Here is a 10,842-nt window from a genome sequence, read left to right as displayed (position 1 = left end):
TTGATAAGATTCTGGAGTCCTATAAAAGAGGAAACATTTTGGAGAATGTGGGAGATTCTGAGAGAGCAGAGAATGCTGCAGCACCATGAAGCAGAGTCCATCAGCCAGCGCTTTAGAGATGAAGAAGGAAAATGCCTCCCAGGGAGCTTCATGAAACAGGAAGCCAGTGCAGAATGCTAGCAGATGAAGCCGTGTTCACCATGTGCCCTTCCAGTTGAGAGAGGAACACTGACCGCGTTCACCATGTGCCTTTTCAGATGAGAGAGAAACTCTGTGTTCGCCATGTGTCTTTCCACTTGAGAGAGAAACCCTGAACTTCATCAGCCTTCTTGAACCAAGGTATCTTTCCCTGGATGCCTTTGATTGGACATTTCTATAGACTTGTTGTAATTGGGACATTTTATCAGCCTTAGAACTGTAAACTAGCACCTTATTAAATTCCCCTTTTTAAAAGCCATTCCATTTCTGGTATATTGCATTCTTGCAGCTAGCAAACTAAAACAGTCATCTAGGACAGAGTCTGAGAACCATGGAACTGAGGACATAGTGGTTCCAGGGAATCCCACAACAATACCTCTCTGGTTCCTTATTAATTTTCTTGTAACTTTATAATTTCCCTAGATTTGTCATTTTAAACTTTTCTTTGTTTTTCAGTAGGGACTAGGAGTAAAATCATTAAAATGCAAAGCATTGAAACTTGTTTAGAAACAGCTGGTAGGGGAAAAATTGGGAGACCGTTTCTTACTGGGTGAGAGAGGAGTGTGTAGAGTGAAAAATCTGATAGTAGGTGTTGGTAGCTGGAAATAAGAAAACAAATAGACCTTTGGGCCTGAGGAAGAGGGTTTGTAGTTGTTTAAAAATGTGTCCACACGTTCCTTAACACTACTTTCTTCATAAGGTGGAGTCTAATTCCTGCCCCTTTGAATGTGAGCCAGACTTAGTTATTGGCTTCTAATGACCAGAATATGGCAAAAGTGATGGTAACTTCCAAGTCCAAGTCAAAGGCATTGTGGCTCTGCCTTGCTCTATTTGGAGTCATTCACCCAGGGAGAAGCCAGCTGCCATGTTGTGAGGATACTCAGGCAGGTCTGTGGGGAGGTCCCCATGGAGAGGGACAGCTTGCCACACCACTTTGCCAACCACTGTGAATGAGCTACCTTGGAAACAGATCCTCCAGCCTCAGTCAAACCTTGCAGATTGCAGGCCCAAGCTTTTGAATCTTCCAACAAAGTCTCCAGAGATTGTGGAGCAGAATCTAGCCATTCCTACTGTGCCCTAATCTTAGATCCTGCTTTCAAGGAAGCCCAAGTGAGATTTACTGTGAAGGTAATAGGGATCCCTTGAAGCATTAATTGCAATGCTAATCTTATAATGGACACTAGGCATTATGCTGGGCAGAAAGTATACTAGCATAATATGTTGTAATCCCTGTCTTAAGGAGCTTTCAACCTTCATTGTAAACTTTGCAAAATGATTTTATTTCCATCAGCTCATTTGGTCCTCTCAGTGACCTTTCCAGGAAGATGCTACAAACATCATTATCCCCACTTTGTGGAAAGAGCAAAAGGAGACATAGAAAGGTTAAAGCAGTTTACAAGGTCTCACAGCTAGTGAGTAGCCTTTTAAGCAATCATAATCTTTGGTTGGGTATGTAAATTATCTTAGTTCCTCTGAGAAAAATGATGTTCAAAAGCAACGCGTTTGCAATAATTTTATTAATTCACTTGCCTTCATTATATTTCCTTGTGTTCTCTGTTTCTCCTCAACTTTCCAAATATTGTACTGGTTTCTAATCAGTGCTGTATAATTTCTTCTGTGAAACTAGGTCAGTGTACAACATGTTAAAAACAACGTTCCTTTTATAGTTTAAACAAAAATTTAGTAAAATTGAAAACTCAAAAGAAGGAGAAAACCTCTTTGACTGCCATTGCATAACTTTAGGCAGAACTACACGATCAGATTTGCATTTTAGAAAGACAAGTCTGAGGGCATGTGGAGGAGACGGTGGAGGACAAGATTCTACATTCTCTCCCCGGTTGGTTCTATCCCTTTCCGTGATTTTAAATAACATTTTTATGCCGATGAGTCACACATTTATATCTCCACCCCCAACTCCTCTTCTGAGCCCCAGATTGGCATATCCACCCCAGTAGCTGACATCTCCATTCAAATGTCTCTCAGGCACTCAAATGTCACATGTCCGGAATGAAACTCTTGATTTCTACCCTTCCCCCAGACTGCTCCTCTCCCAGCGTTTCTTATCTTGGTAATGGCACCACCGTAGCGCCATTTGTTCAAGCCAGAAACCTGGAATACATATCTGTAAATACATCTCAGATCCATTTACTTCTCCTCCCAGCTACCTGGGAGAATAGAGAACTGTGGTCTCTATGTTCCGATGTGAAGCACCTTCTTTAGTTGATCAGCCTTGGACCCTCCCAGTGATCTGAGCTGGGAGATGAAAGGGTCATCCATGGTTTAGCCACTTGCTTTATTTCACACTGGGAGCTGCATGCCTGAGGAAGGCTGTATAACTTTTCTAATGCCATGTAACAAATCTCCATAAATGTAGCTAAATAAAACAACACATATTTACTAGCTCACAGTTTCTGTGGGTGAGAAATCCAGGGCGTGGCCTGGCTGGTACCACAGTTCAGGGTCCCACAAGGCTGCAAGCAAAGTGTCAGCCAGGCTGCCTTCTCATCTGGAGGCTGAAGAATCTGCTTCCAAACCCATTCAGGCGGTTGGCAGAATTCATTTACCTGTGGTTGCATGACTGAGAGCCCTGCCTTTTCCTGATGGTCAGCTGGAGGCTGTCCTCAGATCCCAGAGGCTGCCTCCAGTTCCTTGCCATGTGGTTTCCTCAGCTGCTTGCTTCATGAAGCCCTGGAGAGTACCTGGATCCTGTCCGGTGTGGTACACCAGCTTTATGCAAGGTAATGTGATCATGGGAATGACATCCCACCTACTCTGCCACATTCAATTGGTTAAGAGATTCAACCAACAGATTCACTTTGCTGGCTTCCAACTTTACCTTAATCAGGCTCCAAGCCCTCCCTCTGGGGCATTACAACTACCTCCCACCCCAGAGCAGAGTCTTGCCTTCTAATGGCCCCATCTAATGGCTTTTGGACTGAATTGTTTAGGAAGGAAAGGGAAAAGGAAGAGGAAGATGAATCCATTACCAACTTTTGGGCAGCTTTTCTATCTTTGGAAAATTTCTTTCACCATGCGTCCTGCCTCTCCGAGACAGAACCTGAAATCCAAACTCCCCTTTTCAGCCTCACTTGCAGCTGGGGCACGGACATGTGGCTCTGCTACTCGGGTGCCCCTGTATGAGACTGATTCAGAAGTGAGCAACGGGAGAAAGCAGTGATCTACCGTGTGATGACAGGGGAGGTGGAGGGTTACAGCTTTTCAGGGAAAGCAGTGGTGAAGCTTCTGGCCTCCCGTCCTCAGAATGGTCAGTGAGAGCTGTCCATGAATCAGAAGAGTATGCCCAGTGGCAGGGACAGTGCTATCGTCACAGAATCCCCCAGTGCCACCCCCCACAGAGTGGCTTGGGCATTGGCCATCATCTTGCAGCTGATAATCCCAACTCTCTGGCCCTTCTGGAAATTCTGTGAATTATCACTATTCTTTAATAATTTATTATTCTCTTTCAACTAGTTTAGAATGGATGCTACCAACTGTAACTAAAAATGCTGATTTTTGTTTCCTTTATATCCCTTACGAAGCCCTTATAAATATTGGTTCTTAGGGGACATTTGACACAAATGTCACTTTCACAAGGGCCTCTACTTCTCCAGATAATGCAATAAACAAATACGTACTGAGTCAAAGAGTGTTTCTTAATGTGCAGGCTGTTCAGTCAAACAAACAAGCATTTATTTAGCTGACACTTTAATGGGCCTAACGCTCCAGATTTATAGGTAAGGTACATGAACCTGAAAAGTTCTTGAAGAACATATCACAATTGGACAGTGTTTTAAAATTGAAAGTACCTCTCTGTATCACTGAGGTTTTTGTTTGTTTGGTGGTGGTGGTGATGGTGGGGATTGTTCATCTTGTTTTGCTTTCATTGCAAATGATTTAGCTTCTCCCAGGGGCATTCATACTTGGTAGGTCTGAGGCAGGGCTTAGGAATCTATTTTAAAATATGCCCCACCCCCCACCCTGCCATTCCCAATAGATTCTGATTAATGGCCCATGAGACAGAAGAGGTAAACTGATACAACTTGGCCACGTGCTGCTTTCTATTTGGCTGGGTGAATAAACAGAAAACCAGGTAATCAGCAGAAATGAAAAGAGCCAGGCCTAGGAATCAGAAAACAGGAGCATAACACTGTAAATGTAATTAACAGTACTGAGTGACATACGTGAATGAGGTTAAAAGGGGGAAATTTTAGTTGGTATGTTTGCCACTAGAATAAAAATTAGAAAATAAAACACAGTAGTGTATAACACAGTGAACCCTGTGGTAAACGACGCACTACAGTTAATAGCACAATTATACAAATGTTCTTTCCTGATTTGTATCAAATGTACTACACTAATACAAGGTGTTAATAGGTTTGTATATGGGGACTCTGCATTTTATGCATGATTTTCCTATGAACTTACAACTTCTCTAATTAAAGAAAAAGAAAACAGGGTCTATTCTCAGCTTAGCAAGATTGAGTAACTCTAAGAACTTGGAATTAAAGTTGCCCTCAGAAATAAACTCATAAAGAACTGACATTAGTGAATAAACTTGGAGAATTTCGTTGGCAACAGAGACCATCAGGAGGTAGAAATAGGGTAAGATATTGGGTAATTGGAGCTGAAGGGATACCGATTGTGCAGCAGGACTGAATGTAAAAACTCAGAAATGGACAGCACAATACTACCTAACTGTAATACAATTATGTTAAAACACTGAATCAAGCTGAATATGAAAGTGATAGAGGGAGGAGGGCTGGGGGCACAAATGAAATCAGAAAGAAAGATGATAAAGACTGAGATAGTATAATCTAGGAATGCCTAGAGTATATAATGATAGTGACTAAATGAACAAATTAAAAAAATTGTTTTTGCATGAGGAAGAACAAAGGAATGTCATTACTGCAGGGTGCTGAAAATAGATGGTAATTAATATTTTAAAATTTCAACTTATGTGTGAGACTAAAGCAAAAAATGTTCATTGGTACAAAATTTATATTTTGACTAGTGCATCTCCTAATATAACTTATATAGACAGCTTAATTTAACACCATAAGTACATGGAACCTTGAGTAGGACATGAGATTTTGTTGGTTTGTCCAGAGTGATGCCCCGATGAATCCCAGAGTGATTTGAACAGTGAATAAAAAAGTATTTGCAAAGTCCCCTTCAGAGAATGGTGAGAATGGGGGAAAATTCAACTTCCCCAAGTTGAATTCTTGATATTCTCACAAGCAGTGTGGACAACCAAAGCTATAGGATGAGCCCCCAGTCTTGGGGTCTGTTCATATGAAACTTAATCCCACAAAGGATAGGTCAAGCCTACTTAAAATTAGGCCTAAGAGTCACCCCCAAGAGAACCTCTTTTGTTGCTCAGATGTAGCCTCTCTCTTCAGCCAACACAACAAGCAAACTCACCACTCTCCCCCTGTCTACATGGGACATGACTCCCAGGAGTGTGGACCTTCCTGGCAACAAGGGACAAAAATCCTAGAATGAATCAGCATCAAGGGATTGAGAAAACCCCTAGAATGAGCTGAGACTCAGCATTAAGGGATCGAGAAAACCTCAACCAAAAGGGGGAAGAGTGAAATGAGACAAAGTGTCAATGGCTGAGAGATTCCAGAGTCATGAGGTTATCTTGGAGGTTATTCTTACGCATTAAGTAGATATCACTTTGTTAGTCAAGATGTAAAGGAGAGGCTGGAGGGAACTGCCTGAAAATGTAGAGCTGTGTGCCAGTAGCCATCTTTCTTGAAGATGATTGAACAATGATATAGCTTTCACAATGTGACTGTGTGATTGTGAAAACCTTGTGTCTGATGCTCCTTTCATCTACCTTGTCAACAGACAAATAGAACATATGGGATAAAAATAATAGGGGGAACAAATGTTAAAATTAATTTAGTTTGAAATGCTAGTAATCAATGAAAGGGAGGGGTAAGGGGTATGGTATATATAAATTTTTTTTCTGTTTTCATTTTATTTCTTTTTCTGAATAGATGCAAATGTTCCAAGAAATGATCATGATGATGAATATGCAACTATGTGATGATATTGTGAATTACTGATTATATATGTAGAACGGAATGATCAAAATAGGAATGTTTGCATTTGTTAGGTTTTTTTTTGGTATTTAAAAAAATAAAATTAAAAAATTGAAAAAAGAGTAAATATAGGGTTACTGTATGACCCAATTCTCCTTCTATGTATATACCCAAGAGAAATGAAAACATGTGGCCCCACAAAAATGTATACATGAGTGCTCATAGCAGCATTATTCATAATAATCAAAAAGCAGAAACAGCTTAAATGTCCATCAGTTAATGAATGGATAAACAAAATGTGGTGTATCCATACAATCGAACAGACTGCCATTAAAAGAAGTGAGGTACTGATTTGTGCTACAACAGGGGTTAACCTTGAAAACATGCTAAGTAAAAGAAGTCAGTCACAAAAGGCCACATATTGTATGATTCCATTTATGTGAAATGTCCAGAAAAGACACATTTATAGAGGCAAAAATCGATTAATGGTTGCCTAGGACTGGGTGAGTCGGGGTGAAATAGGGATTGGCTACTAATGTGTACAAGGTTTTTCTGAGGGGTGACAAAAATGTTCTAAAATTGATAGTGTTTACTAAAAATCATTCAAATGTTCACTTAAAAACAGGTGAATTTTTTGGTATATATATAAAGTATACCACAATAAAGTTATTTAAAAGAAAAAAAAATAAAGTCATAAAAACAGATTTCAGTGGACCCAAAATTCCAGTCAAGATGTTTTGGAAGGGAATCTTAAGGAAGTAATTTCGTGGGTAGTAATCTAAGAATTAGAGTCAGATTCTAATCAGTTGCATTGCACCCAGTTTATAAGAAAAAAATGTGTACACCCAGGAGATTTGGTCAGGTTCAAATCTGCATATAGTTGGTAACTTTGGGGTAGTTTCCGAATACATTCTTCATTTGAATTATCAAAAAGAAATATAAGGGGGTGTGATGGTGGCTCAGTTGCAAAGTTCTCGCCTGCCACGCCAGAGACCTGGGTTCGATTCCCAGAGCCTGCCTATGCAAAACAAACAAACGAACAAAAAAGGAAATGTAAGTCTGGGAGTGGGAGGCAGGGCCATGGCTGCCGTCCTCCAAGCTGTATTCTGGCAGCAGGGACTGGATGCATGGGGAAAGCCTCTCCATGGGCTGTAGTAAGCAGGATCCCAGGAGGCGCATGGGACCACATCACCCACCTCAAAGGAGAACCCTCCAGACATAGAGAAAGAGAAATTCCAATGGCCTACTGGCTTGATGCCATCAGAGCCTTTGAGGCTATGTCTCGGCGGAAGCCAGGGTGGTGGACCTGCCCCTGGGCTCCAGCTGGTTCTCCCAGGGCCTCATGACTCTTGTGGCTGGGACAGTTGGTTTCATCTGGCCATGCTGTTGTTGGTTGAGCTATTTCTTCGGGAGGCTGGTGGGGATCCTGGACGTCAATGAATTGGGCACCACGCAGCAGATGGTCCATCTGACCTTCTGGGGCTGGTGGGGCAAGATACATGCTGCCCTGTGGCTGATGTGATCCCCCTGATGGAAAGTAGAGACTAGTCCCAGGGAGTGTTCATGAGAATCCAGCAGTACAGTAGGAAACAGACCTTCACTCTCACCCAGCACTATGGATACATCCCGGACAAAGAGTGTTTCAAGCAGGTGTTTGGAATCCTAGACACAGTCAGGTGAACATCTGGGAGCCAGGTTTCTGAGTAGCCCAGGGCCACCTAGATCTGCCAGGAAGACTGAGGGTGCAAGTAAGGCTGAAGATGAGGATCAGGCAGGTGCAATCTTTGCCAGGGCCCTGGGGAATTTGTCTTTTGGGATGAGGAAGTTCATGGGGGCAGAAGCTAGTAATTAGATTTAGAAAAAAAAGATCTCTAGTGCAAATTTTTGACTACACTTGTGTATGATGTTGAATCAAATAACGACCAGCTCATGGGGGAAATGATGTCAAATTCCTCCACAGAGTATATATTGCTGGGAAATCAGAAGACAGAGGTGTGGCTTAGGGAATGCAGGATATAGACTCAGAAGACTTGGCTTCTGTCAGTTCTCAACTCCCTGCCCAGGGCAGGTTATTGAATCTCTGTGAACTTGGTTTTCACATCCATAAAACGGAAAGTCATGCCTGTCTCTTGGGATGGGAGTAAAGATCAACAATAAATATCAGAATATGGAATTTTGAAAACTCAAGTGCCCTGAGCAAATTTTAAGCCTTAGGTCAGAGGTCATAGTTCAGTGAAAGGCTCCCAGACAATTAGTAGGGATTTCCACTGTGCACTCAGCTGCAGAAGGACGGCTGAGAGTGGGACCTTGTCATCCCTCCGGCATGGTGGCTGCACACTGATAGGACAGGGGTGACCTCCAAGGAGCAGCTGGGGTTGTATCGCCACTCAGCCATCATTTTCAGATGGCTATGAAGCATAATAAAGTCAGACGGACTATGTGCTGGTCCACTATTTTATAAACTAAAACCAATTAAATGTACCCCTCCCCTTGTTGTGAATGGTATATGTTTACTATGGGAAATTTCTAATAAAGAGGAAGGAAGACAGAAATCTTAATAATTCGATCAAAGCCGGTAACTAAATGTTTTGTGTTCCTCCAGTCTCTTTTTAAACATTAATGTTTTAGTGCACATGACACTGTATTTTTTGCTTTGTTATAAACTGAATGATAATGAGTTACAAACACTCATTAAAAATTTTCAGCAATTGCAAAAAAAAAAGAAGTAAATCCAACTCCAAAAGATAACTTGAAAGGTGATGGGAACATTTCCTGCAGTCTTTAAAAGGGTAAGAAAAACGGGAATTATTTTGCATAATATACAGTACATTTTCTAAAAATCCTCTTTACTCAGGTATCTCCCCCCAGCCATACTTCACAAAGCTCTCCTCACTCTTTTTCCTAAATCCTGTGGTCCACCTGGTTCACTCTTCTTTTCTCTCTATCTCACTCTCACCCTTCATCCTTTCTAGAACTCTCTTTTTCTCCCTGGTGCCATGCTTTTTGTAACATAAATCTGATTAATTTTTACCCTCTTTATTCCACCCATTAATACAGAAAATAAAGAGTAGGAGAATTAAGCAGGAAATCAGAATTTTCCTTAGAAAGAAGAAATGGAAAGACGGTGAATACATTAATATTTTTGTCCCTATCGAAAATGTAAAGACTTCGGTACAGGTAACCAAAACCCAACTCAAGTGTGTTTAAGACAAAGTAGAACTTATTGTAAATATTCATGAAATAAAAAAAGTGGTTGACTTATGAGCTGTCTGAAAGGGTCAGGTCTACTGGCTTATTTGTGGATATTTGTGGATCCTTCTTCTAAAGTAGAAATTACAAATTTTTTGCTGTGACCCAGTGAAGAAAAGCAAAAGCTGTGAAACTTTTCAATCATTCCCAATTTCCAGTGACTATAAAAGTCAGTATTACCTGAATAATCATTGCATTAATATAATTGCAAAAAGAATATGTATACATATCCCATTTTACAGATAAGCAGAGCAAGTCATAGAGAAAGTCGGCAATTTGCCCAAAGTCACACAGCTGCTGAGTGGCAGAACCTGGATTCCAGCCCAGACATTCTGCCTCCGAGTCTGTCATTTTAGCAACTTGTAAATTCTACCTCTCTCAAGACAATAGCGTGGGTCTTAAGATTAGTGTCTGGCAGAGAAATCTCATTTTGCATGCCAAAAGCAAAATATTAACTCTTTATTTTATTTCTTTTTGCATTCTTCTGTAACAACGTAATCTCTCCCCAGGCAGATGGTTATTTGGGCCAACTAAAAAAAAAGTCAAACTTTTTGAAAAACAAACAAACAAAAAGCACATGAATACTTTTTCAAAATAGTATCCTCTTTGCAATAATATCAGCAAAAAAAATAATAATAGTGATAAAGACTCATAAAAATAAGAATCTGACGGGGCAGTGTTTTGGGATAGCAGTTCTTGACCAGGGAGACTTGACCGCTAAGATCTCTTTGTCAAGGCTACTTCTGATCCCCTGAGAGGTCCTCAATCTACTTAGCTGTGACTGCGTCCCAAAATGATGAAAATCCCCTAGAACTGCCGAAGGATTCACTGCTTGCAGAGCTACTTTCTGGCCACATGGCACATTGAGTTTCTCACTGACAGGGAGAAGGCGGCATTGGATAGGTGGACCGGAGCACTCTGACCTGTCTAACAGTTATATATTTTTTTGGTAACTAAATAGACTAGCAACCTGTGAGCTTGGGTAATGTGAACAGTCCCCAAGAGAGATCCTCTATTTGGTTCTAAAAAAAAGTCAAGTTTCCGAGAATGCTGAGGATCAGACATGAGGAACGGTGATGTACCAAGGCCAACACCCACCACGGGAATAGGCAGTCCCAAGGTACTGGCTGAATCTGGGTTCCCCAGAAAGAAGAGTATTTCAGGAAAGAGACACCTGTTACCGCCTCCAGGGGAGCAATTCTCAACACTTGGAGTGCAGCAAAGAAGCCTACCAAAGCCTCCCACTAGAAACAGCAGTCTTAGGGTCCCAACCCACTCCACATTGGGGATGTTGGGGTCATCAACCAGAGTATAATTCACACAGACACTGGATGGAACAATGTTT

General features: G+C 41.3%; 1 pseudogene; it reads left to right on the top strand.

The window, feature by feature from the left end:
* The first annotated feature begins 7,248 nt into the window (after positions 1-7,248).
* LOC143649371 (transmembrane protein 186 pseudogene) lies at positions 7,249-7,928 on the top strand (annotated as a pseudogene).
* Positions 7,929-10,842: the final 2,914 nt, after the last annotated feature.

Source organism: Tamandua tetradactyla, chromosome 11 (assembly GCF_023851605.1).
Source record: "Tamandua tetradactyla isolate mTamTet1 chromosome 11, mTamTet1.pri, whole genome shotgun sequence".
Lineage (NCBI taxonomy): Eukaryota > Metazoa > Chordata > Mammalia > Pilosa > Myrmecophagidae > Tamandua > Tamandua tetradactyla.
This window is presented reverse-complemented; position numbering and strand designations above follow the sequence as displayed.